The sequence below is a fragment of the Physeter macrocephalus genome, chromosome 8, assembly GCF_002837175.3.
Source record: "Physeter macrocephalus isolate SW-GA chromosome 8, ASM283717v5, whole genome shotgun sequence".
NCBI lineage: Eukaryota > Metazoa > Chordata > Mammalia > Artiodactyla > Physeteridae > Physeter > Physeter macrocephalus.
In genome coordinates this window covers 16,856,219-16,867,776 of record NC_041221.1, presented here as the reverse complement: position 1 = coordinate 16,867,776, position 11,558 = coordinate 16,856,219, and the positions used below count along the sequence as shown (strand labels likewise).

At 48.5% G+C, this 11,558-nt stretch overlaps 1 pseudogene; it reads left to right on the top strand.

Annotated features, from left to right (window-relative positions):
- Window positions 1-7,479: 7,479 nt before the first annotated feature.
- LOC102983719 (eukaryotic translation initiation factor 4B-like) lies at window positions 7,480-9,300 on the top strand (annotated as a pseudogene).
- Window positions 9,301-11,558: the final 2,258 nt, after the last annotated feature.

The window sequence follows — 11,558 nt, the reverse complement described above, 5'->3', positions numbered from 1 at the left end:
ATGCACCCTCCTGCGTGTCCTCTCCCCAGAGGGCCTGGCCACCCACCCCGTCGAGGCCACAGCCCCACCGAAGCTGCCCTGGGAACCAGCCCAAGCCTCGCCTTCTTGGCGCCTGCTCTTTTTAAAGCGAATCTAAGATGAAAGGAAATTGTTGGCTGGAAAGTTGAAACTTCTGCTGGGAAACAACGGATGGAAACCTGCAGGAACCATTAGAGCAGGCGGGTCCCAGCCGCTGACCCATTTCTGCCACGTGTCCTGAGGGCGGGCCGGAACCCAAGACCCCCTTGGTGGTGGGACATCGGCCGAGATGTCCAGTGCGCCCGGCACCAGAGGGAGGCCCCCGGAGACTCAGGGAGCGCTCCCGGCCTGGCTCGGGCCTCAGCCGCAACGGGCACTGCCCCACGGTCTTTGTCCGGTGTCCTCACGGCTGCAGGCGCAGCCTCTCGTGTTTACGGCAGGGTCAGCTCTCTGTCCATCCGGGTCCACCGGGCTCAATCGGCAGGAGAGGCATATGAGTTTTTTGTAGGACTTACCGCAAGGCATCACCTCCCAGACCGTGGGGTCTGGCGAGGCAGGTCTGAAGCCCACAGGGCAGGCCAGGCTGGGAGCCCTGGGCACCGGCCCGTGCGGCTGTCCACACGTGGGCTTTCTCCTTCAGGGCAGCCTCAGCTCTGTTCTTGAGGTCTTTCATCCCACTCGATCGGGCCCACCCACGTAATCCAGAATAATTTCCTTCATTTAAAGTTCCTTGGTTATGGACTTCACTCACGTCTGCAGAACTCCCTGGCAGCGAGACCCAGATGAGTATTTGACACATAACAGTGGTGCGGCCTTGTTACCCACAGGCCTGACCATTGCTCTGCCTCGCTGGCAGGCGGCCCCGCTACCTGAATCTGTGGGTGAACAGCAGGGCATTCGGGACAAGGAAAGCATCCCACCCCCTCGTCAATACAGGAGCAAAACCTATACATCTTTCTAGCCTCTCGTATGTCTCTGCTTGAGCTTCATTTTCCAGAGATGGGACGGAAGCTGGAACCGAGACTCTGGGAGCCGGGGTGTGTGTCTGAGAGCTTTAGACGCCAGGTTGGCAGCCCAGCGGCATTCAGGGCTCCTTCGAAGCAAACTTCGTGTGGAATTCAGGCGACCAAGAGTCCAGCCCTGGAAGGTCACGCATTGTGAGGTCAGGGCGAGTCACTGTAGTTTTCTGCCCCAGTTTCCCTGTCTACAAAATGAGAATGAAACCACTTGGCCGTGTGGGCCATTCAGGGCTGCTTGAAAGAACCAGATTCAATAAACTTCATTTTTTTTACATCAAGATGAAGAAAAGTATAGGATAAATTCACGGCAAGAAGCTGGTTTCAAGGAAAAATAGACTTCGCTCCCTCCCCTCACCCTGACTCCGGCTCTAGTCCCACCCGGCGCCTGGTCCACGGAGGCCGGGACATGTGTCTGTGGGGCAGGTGCAAGGGCTCCGCCAGCCCTGCTCACGTCGGCCTCATGTGTGCTGCTCAGGTGTTGGATGGGGCAGACGCCCCGACGGGGCCCCCATGGCCAGGCAGCTCCAGGAGACCGGTGTTCACACCAAGAACAACGGGAATGTCTGTCGGAAAAAATAAGGTGTTTGAGGGCATCAGAGAAAAATCTCAGGCCAAAGGACGCGCGTGTCTAAAACCCAGGAGGGAAAGAAACTGGAGAGGAAAACAAAAGCTGTAAGACAATAAAATGACGTCTTTCATGTGTTTCGAGGAAGAAAAGGACTACCTAAAATTCTACTCCCAGAAAAAAAAAAAATACTCTTCAAAAGTGAAAGAAAAATAAAGAGACCCTAGAGAAGTGTCTAGAAAAAGGGCATCAAAGGGACGTCCCTGGTGATCCAGTGGTTAGGACTCAGCGCTTCCACTTCTGGGGGCACTGGTTAAATCCCTGGTCAGGGAACGAAGATCCAGCATGCTGCATGGCGTAGCCAAAAAAAGAAAAAAAAAAAAAGGCATCAAAGCGTCGCATCTCCAGGAGAACACGGGACGCCGTCTTCAGGCAGAAGGAAGTGGCCCCTCTCAGACACAGCGACGCAGATAAATAAATACAAACATTTATTGCAAATGCTCTAAGGAAGGACCCGGGACATGAGCTCTGCGGGGCGCTGGGCGTGCACACATGTGTTTAGGAGGCTGCTGGTTTCATGGCTGCTTTTCAAAATCGCATGGACACTGACCTCAACCCCTCTTGGGCTGAAGGACCACCCTTCTTTGTCCCCGGCATCCTCCCCAATATAGATGCAGCTCCGACAGCATCTCTGCCCTGGCAGGCGGGTACCACGCACCCCCCAGCTGCCCCAGCCCTGTCAGCTACAGCACTTTTATCCAGAAATGCAAGTGTAGATGGGGTGAACAGAAAGTCCCCATCCTGTCTGATATGTGGGAATAAACAACCCGACAAAGATGACCAGAAGCTGAAGAAATCAAACCACACGGTGGCAGGAGGCCTCCTCTGAGTCCTGAGGTGAGGGCTGAGGTCACCAGGTGAGGGAGGTAACGGTCAGCCTGAGGTCCACACAGCTCCAGACGCAGGGCCGGACCCGCAGGCTCTGGCTCACAAACTCCTGAAGGAGCCCTCGCATGGCGTCAGAGGCAAAGGAGGAAGCTGCGAAGTTCAAGGCTTTGAAAACACACCTCTCCACATGTGGTAGGTCGGACATGCCGTTAATGTTTGCGTCTGTTTATTTGACATCAGATGGCATAGAAACTGAGGCTGAACACACTGATGGGGCACAAACTAGTCTTCATGGACTTGGGATGCCCACCCCTCCTCAGACCCTTGTGTGAAGACCCCCACTCCACTCCAGAATCTGTGCTGGGCCGGGTGGAAGGGTCTCCTCTCCCCGGGGCTGCGGAAGGGCCAGTGCCCAGGAGAGAGGCTGCTCCGACCAGACCCTCCTTAGATCCACCGTGGAGTCAGGGCTGACCTGGGCTCTCCCTGCCAATACCTGGGACAGGTAAAGCCAGGTACCAGGAAGCCGTGCGCTAGGCTCTTACCTGGCTTTTGTAACATCAGCTTTATGACTGTGATGTGGTGCATGAGACGTGATGGCCCGAGTCCTGCTGGAACACAAGGGCCTCCTTTGTACATTCTAACCAGGGGTGTGCCAAGGAGGTCACAGCTGGACGCAAGGTCATGGTGCGTATTGGTCATTTAAAACAGCGAGTGGGAAGGTCACGCACTTCTCCTGCGCGCGCACTGCAGACGCTTCTCTCGCCAACAGTCGGCATCCTGCACCAGAAGGAGAAGAGACACTGCTTCTGAGGAGTGAGGGCAGCGGGCCCGCGGGACCTCTTTCTGCCTTCCGAGGACCTGCCGGTGACCCGTTTATTTCAAAACCACCGGAGTCCTCACATTAAACTTTGTGGTCGTTTTATTATCTCTCACTTGGTTTCCACCCCAGCATCTGCAAGGAGGAAACGTGCATCGCTCCGTCCCTCCTTCCCCACAGGCCCGTGGCTCCACCATGAGGGCTGAACACCAGGGCCCGTGCGGGACAGGGAAATGGGTGATTACACTTGCGCCTCCTTCAGCGTTTGCTACGGCCTAATTTTAACCTGCCTGCATGATTGCATAGTACTTTAGGGCGATGCAATCTTTGGTAAATTAACCTAAATTAGGCTAAGCTTTACATTTTGTCATCAAAAATAGGAATAATAACCCAACATGTAAAATTATCATAACAGAAGAATGAGATAATATTACTCAAATGTTCAGTATAGCCTCTGCCGTGTGGTAAACACTCAGCGGTACTTAACAAATCAAGAAAAGGATACGCTTCCATTCTTTAAAATCCAGCCACTGTAAGAGAGTAAACACCGTGGGCACTGCCCCAGCACTTAAAAAAAATCCATATTATAGTGTTGAGAGAGAGAAACAGAGAAATAGAGAGTGAGAGAGTGAGAACGCCCTCCAAAGGGGTGATCATCGAGCCATCTGACAGAGACTGTAAAACAAGAGCTTTGCGGGTCTCTCAAGCAACCCCACCTGAACCCTTGGATCAATTCACCAGATTGAGACACGCCCCATTCTGGCCCCGAGGCACGCTGACCAACAGCCAGAGCACACCCTGTTCCCATTTCTCCTTATCCCCTGTTCGTCTGCTCCTCCAGTCATGTGTTCATGAATCATGTCACTTGTGTGTATTTCCAAAGTTGTTTAGGGCAATTATATTTGTTATTTAATTACATTATTTAAATGTTAAAATGTGAATGTAAGAGAAAAACAGAGTTTTTAATAAAAATTGAGTCAAATACCCTAGAAAAAGTGAGAGGGAATGGCTCAGGGGAGCCTGCTGGTGTTTTCTCAAAGGCAGCAGTGAGAAGAGGGGCGTCCCCCACACAGCAATGGACCCACCTGCCACAAACGCCCCACCAGGGACACCGGAAGACCACCGGGCGCTCTCCTAGAGCTCAGGGGAACATCGACTGTCCACTCGGAAATCAGTGAGCAGCCAGATCATCCCTCCAGATTGAAGGGAAAATAAAGGCCCATTCAAAGACAGGACAGTAAGACTCAGGAAGGCCCCCTGACCGATGGAGAAAAGGGCATGGTCAGTAAGGAAAAGCTGAACCCATGAGCAAGAGGTAAGAGGCTGAGAGAGATGGTAAACAAGGAAACTGATAAACTTAGGTAACTTCAGTGAGAGTTTCATAACAAGGAGACACAAAAGTGCCAGACGACTAGCTTCTTAGATAGCTTGGTGGGAAAGGGAGACTGAAATTAAGGATTTCTAGGGTCCCTGTACAATCAGATGATTAATAGAGATATTGATTAGCTTTATCCAATTTACAGTTAGATCTTAATCTAAAACCAACAGTTGGAAAAGAAGGAAGTAAGTTGTATTAATTTAATAGAAGATGGGAAAGATGGGGGTGGGCGAAGCAGCAAAAGCCACACAAATAGACAGTAAAATAAGATGTTTCTTGGGACACATATGGTAATAACTGTAAAGAAAAATTGATAAATTGGACATAATTAAAATGTAAAACTTGTGTTTGTTAAGACACACCATTAAGAATATGAATAGGTAAAACATAGACTGAGAGAAAATATCTGAAAAGCACATACCTAAGAAACGACCGGTTTGGAGGACGCACAGAGAAATCATACAACTCTATGATAAGACAAACAACCTAATACAGAAGTAATTGAAGATTCACTTCATAAAAGAAGATGTGAGAATAGCCAATAAGCACAATAAAACGTATTCAGCATCATTAATCATCAGGAAAATGCAGATTAAATCCACACTGTGACATCACTGAAATGGGACATCCCGCATTTGGGACAACCCTTTAAATGTTAAACACACACTCACCTGCTCACCAGCACAGCCTCTCCTGGCTATTCCCCCACGAGAAATGAGTGTGTGTCCACAAGACGTCATGTATACAAATGCTCACCGTAGTTTTGCTCCTGACACCCAAAACCCAAGCGGCTCGCTGCCCACCCACGGGAGAGCAGACAACAGAGAGCGGAGTGTGTTCAGACCACAGAAGCCGCTCCTACTGTCACAAGGACCTGGGTCCGTGGCGGGAACAGTCCCTGAGGGAACGAGGTCTCACACGGGAGACACCGATTCCACTCCACACCAAGATCTAGAGGAGGCGAGACCAATTAGGATGGAAAAACAAGGCAGCTGGAAAAGCCAGTGGTTGCCTCTGGGGGGCTGGGGGCACGGAGGGACCAGGAAGGGGCTGAGGGAACTTCATGGCCTGGAGAAATGCCTGTCTTTTTAGAGGGTCAGGTTTCATAGGTGGATACATTTGTCAAAACACAGAGAAGGTTCATTAAGATGAGGAGATTTTCTTTATAATTTACAAATATTTAGAATATTTATCTCCAAATTTAAAAAAACTATAAACAAATACTGAACTTTAGATAATAATGTGGGTGCTGAAAATTTAGGAGGAAGTGTACGGAGGTCTCTACTGGCTTCGATTTGCGTCGGAAACAAGGTAGACGCAAGGGTGTGTCATGAAGAAGCACAGGGAAGGGTGCGAGAGAACCGAGGCAGTGGGTGAACAAGTGTTTGCTGTAAAATCACAAAATTCTTGCTATTTTGCCATGTATTTAAAATTTTTCATTAAAATGTGGAAAAAGTTAATGTGAAAAAAATAAATTAAATGGTAGGATTAAGACCAAGTATGCTACCCATCAAACTAAAGGAGACTGATTAGCTCCCTGCATTAGATGCACAGACACAGACCACCCCTCATGGCATCCTTTCTGTTCTCTAGGAGCCAGTTATGGGTCACGCTCAGGGGAGGAGGTCACGCCAGGGCTGGGACCTCAGCATCTCCAGGGACATCTTAGAAGACCTCCCAGCGCCATGCCCTCTGCTCTGGTTCCTGTCTTCCTCAAATTTCTCCTAGTTCTCGTCTGAGTGATACTCACAGCCTGTGAACACATGTTAGTCCTAACGTCTCCTCCACGCCCCCACCTTCCCTGGAAGCATCCACTGGAAGGGTTTGGGTGACGACTCCAGGTCTTTCTGCTCTGATGACACGTATATCTGTGCACACTTTTAAATAAGGCCACAGTTTCCCACATGATGAGCAGATGACCTTCATTCTTGTCCTCAGTTGGTCGTCAGTTTAGCAGACAAGGGAGGGCATGGCCTCCATCCCCCCCCTCTGCTCAGACAGGGTCCAGCAAGTGCCCATGTCTACAGATAAAGCCTGCACTCTTAGCGGGGACAAGGGCTTTTTTTTTTTTTTCTTTTTTAACAAACCCTTGTGTCGAGGGCTGACTTTCAATAGATGGTAGTGAGGAAGCTGCTTTGCCATGTATGAACTCCCAACCCTGACAAGGTTCTTTTAAAACCCAAACTACTTTTGCATTAACAATGTTTTGAGTATTTAAAAACCGATTTTTCTCTTGAGCTAGGTACAGCTGTAGTAATTCATGTGATGCTTAGTAGGGAGGAGTCTGAGTTCTAACAAAGCACAAACCTGCCTGAGGAAAGGATGAGAGCTAAAAGGGAAAATCTGAGTCATGCATCTAGGGTTTAAGATATGTCATGTGATCTCACCTGCAACAAAACCATCCTGGGGTTGACGTGATCCACGGTGTCAAAGAGAAAAACCCAGGCAGAAAGGGCTTCAGAAGAGAATCAACCCTCAGAGAGGCATTTCTGGGAGAGTTCTCAGGGAGCTGTTCTAGCTCTTTTGTTGTGAGGAAAACTGAGGAAGGTATTGATGCTATAAGGAAACTGCAACCAAGGAACTTCCTGCTCAGAGACCACATGCGAATGAAACTAGGAAATATTCTAGTGGGTAGACATGAATGCTGAGAATGCCAGTCCATGGAGATGGATGTTATTTGAACCAGGCGACGGGTGGACCAATCACAAACCACTAAGCTCATCGTTGACATATATTAAAACCTGAGTTTCCAATAAAAATATTTGTGCCTTTGCCTTCTCTCTCCCTCTCCCAAATGGCCTCAGCAAAAAAGAAGAATAGGAAGCGGAAGACTGTCTCCCTGACAGACTTTCTGGCTGAGGATGGAGGGAATGCTGGAGGAAGCACCTAGGTCCCCAAACCAGACAGCTGAGCTGATGAAACAGACGACCCAGAAGGACCTGTTTCAACCACTGGCATAGTAATGATGATGACGTGTAGAGGGCACCTCCAGTTGACCGTTCCGTCCTGCCCACTGCTCCACGGGCTGCTTGGGAACCCGAGCCATTGACCGGAGCCATCTTCCCAAATTGCCACCCTGCACTGCTTTTCTAGGGAACCGGCCCTATGATGTGACAGAAGACTCCATTAAGGAATTCTTTAGAGGATTAAACATCAGTGCAGTGTGTTTACTGGGTGAACCCAGCAATCCTGAGAGGTTGAAAAGTTTTGGTTATGCTGAGTTTGAGGACCTGGATTCCTTGCTCAGTGCCCTGAGCCTCAGTGAAGAGTTTCTAGGTAACAGGAGAATTCAAGTGGACGCTGCTGATCAAGCACAGGGTAAAGACAGGATGATCGTTCTTTCGGCCGAGCTAGAAATCAGGATTCTGAAAACACAGGTACAGACTGGAGGCCCGTCGTGCTGCAGCTTTGATGGCTACCCACCTAGAAGAGGTGATGAAGGCTTAGAGACAAATATCGAGATCGTTATGATTCAGACCGATATCGTGAAGGGCATCAGGACAGTTACCGTGATGGCCCACGCCAGGACATGGATCGATCTGGAGCCAAGATTGCTATGATCACAGAGGCAGCAGAGATTACAATAGAGGCTGCGATGCCAGGACGGGCAGTGGCAGAAGAGCGTTTGGTAGTGAGTACCGTAGGGTGACGTCTACAGAGGAGGTGAAGACCGCTATAAAGAGAGATATGACAGACAAGATGACCAGTCATGGAGCTCCAGACATGCATACTCTTGGGATGATTGTAGGCGTGATGACAGATGTCTCCCCCAAAACCCAGACTGAACCTAAAGCCTCAGAGTACTCCTAAGCAAGACGATTCCTCTACTAGCACGTCCCAGTCCAGTCGAGCAGCCTCTCTCTTTGGAGGAGGAAAGCCTGTTGGCACAACTGCTAGAGAACAAGTAGAAAAGCCACTACAGAAGGAACAGGAGAAACTGCAACATCAGCTGGATGAGCCAAAGCTAGAACAACGGCCTCTGGAGAGATACCCAAGCTGGCAAAGTGAAGAAACTCAGGAACGGGAATGGTCGAGGACAGGAAGTGAGTCATCACGGACTGGGACCTCAGCCACATCTGGCAGAAATGCACGAAGGAGAAAGAGTGAGAAGTCTCTAGAAAATGAAACACCCAATAAAGAGGAAAACTGTCAGTCCCTAACTTCTAAGCCTCCCAAACCTGAACAGCCTCTAAAGGTAATGCCAGCCCCTCCACCAAAGGAGAACGCTTGGGTGAAGCGAAGTTCTAAACCTCCTGCTCAATCTCAGAGCTCAGACACAGAGCAGAAGTCCCCTACAAGTGGTGGAGGGAAAGGAGTTCCAGCTCAACCATCTGAGGAAGGACCAGCAAGGAAAGATGAAAATAGAGTAGATGCGGTGAGTGTCCCAAAAGGCCACAGTGGTAACTCCAGCTGTGGTCCAGGAGATGGAGGGAACAAAGACCACTGGAAGGGGTCAGATAGGAAAGATGGCAAAAAGGATCAGGATGCTAGATCTGCACCTGAGCCAAAGAAAACTGAAGAAGATCCAGCCTCTAAGTTCAGTTCTGCAAGCAAGTATGCTGCTCTCACCATTGATGGTGAAGATGAAAATGAGGGAGAAGATTGCACCAAATAGACCTCTGCATTCTGTGCTTTCTCCTCGTCTCTCGCCCTGCTGGAACATTCAAGAGCAAATCAAACCTCTATCCAGACAAGAAAAAAATAAAACTCACCATCTCTGGAAAAGAAAAATGTGTAAAAAGCACATACTCTTCCCGTTCTCAAAGAAGTGTCTTCACTTTGTTTCTTAGAGACCTCCAACCCCGTGTAAACTGTCTAGTTGTAAAGTGCCCTCGACACCCAACCACACACTCCAGAGTTGCTGGGACACTCACGATGTTCTCTTCACAATTTCTCTACAGTCCTGGGATTGTTGATTATAATACTAACTGTATATTTACCTAAGAAGCTTTCTAAAAATCCAGTATGAACAAATTCACAAGTCAGAAAACGTATTGTCAAATTATGCATCCTGCTTTTGAATTCAGGAGTGATGGTCACTAGCTCTGGTGGATGAAAGATGGGGTCACTTTCTTTGACCTGCCTTCCGTGGAGAAATGGGGTGTATGTCCCCTCCCCTTGGACCTGGGCCAGCTCTGTGACTGCTGACTAATAAAACACAGAGAAATGATGTGACTTTCCAAATCCAGGTCTTAAAAGAATGGCAACTTCCTCTTCTGGTCTCTTGGAAAACTCACTCTTGGAGCCCAAGGTAACCGTGGAAGAAGTGTGACTCTCTTGCTGGAAAGATCATCTAGACAGACCTTGAGACAAACGGAGCAGATGAGAGGCCCAGATGGGTCTGCCTTCCAGCCATCCCTTTCAAGGTACCTGAGAAGTGAGAGAGAAATCCACGTGAAAAGTGGACCCTCCTGCTGCAGCCACCTAGCCTGGCATGGATCAGTGAAACCTACTCAGAAAATCCCTTCCTGCACTCCTGAACCTACAAACCTTGAGCAAATAAATGGTTTGTTTCAAAGTATGAAGTTTGGAGATAATTTATTTCACAGTAATATCTTCCAGGAACTGAGTTTGGTCCAGGGAGTGGGGACCCACCATACCAAAAACTTCAGACAAGTGGCTGGAAGGGCCTTGAGCTGATGGTGGACGAGGGTTTGAAGGACAGTAAGAAGACCCTCATTTGGGGGGCTAGAGAGAAGGCAGGCCGCACTACACAGCAGCAGAAAATCCAGCTGCAATGCTTCCCATGGCAGCACAGAGAGGAGAAAGTATACTTACCGAGCTGGTGGATTTGGTGACAGATATTTCCTGGCAGAAAGCTGAAAGTACCGATGAATTTCCTAGACACATGTGATAGGATACAGACAGAGAGATGAGGGTAAAAAAATATAAATAAATAAATAAGAAATATTTAGTTTTCAGACAGAATTAGAGGAAACATAAACTGGGACCTGCTGAGTCAAAAACTAAAACTGCCTCTTGACTGGAACCTCTTCAGTCTGCAAAAGACTCTCAAAATAAGAAATGACCTCAGGGAAAACATCAAACCAGGGTGAGCACAGTTAAATGGTGGCCTTAGTATGAAGATCTCCGGGGGTAGTTGTAAGACTCTTTGTTGAGACCTTAGAAATATGTCAAGACATGTATATTAAGATCTCTAAGAATCTTAAGAATCCTCTCAACTTGACTAGAAGGTTGCTAAGGATCTTATGACCCTGGCCCCGTAGCTCCGGACGTGCAGTCCTGGAAGGGCCTGTTCCAGAAAGAGATGTGGTATAAACAGAATATATTATAATCTGATACACAGGAATCCGACAAGGTTTTTAAAGAAAATATATCCTCTAAGACTGAAAGAGGCAGAGACAGGACAAATACAGGACTTTGACTTTCCCCAAGTTTTCACACACAGGAAGCAGGCAGAGAAGTCTTCTGATCTAGAAACATCCCGCCATTTCTTATGGAAAAGGAAGGATGTCTCAGAGGACAGAACCAAGTTCTGCAGGAAGGTCCCAGTCAAGTAACTGGCACCACGTGCCTGGTTGGACATCAGGGTTGCTGGGGACCGGTGACTTCACATGCTCTCTGCTGTCCCATTTTGTGAGCAGGCATGTCTACTTTCTCCTGTGTACATCTCACCATTTTACACTGGATGCAAGAGGGAAAGATAATTTGTCTTCTTAGCTCAGAGCTTTTAAGATCAAAAGGAACCCTTTTAATGGAATCCTGCCCAAGGATCCTTATCCATTGGTCTGATTTAGTTTAGGAAATCCTGGACTTTGAGCCTGAACCTGATGTTGTAATGAGATTAAACTTGCAGGGATCTTGGGAGGGAAGATGAGTATATTTCACACGTAGGAGAAATGTAAACAATTC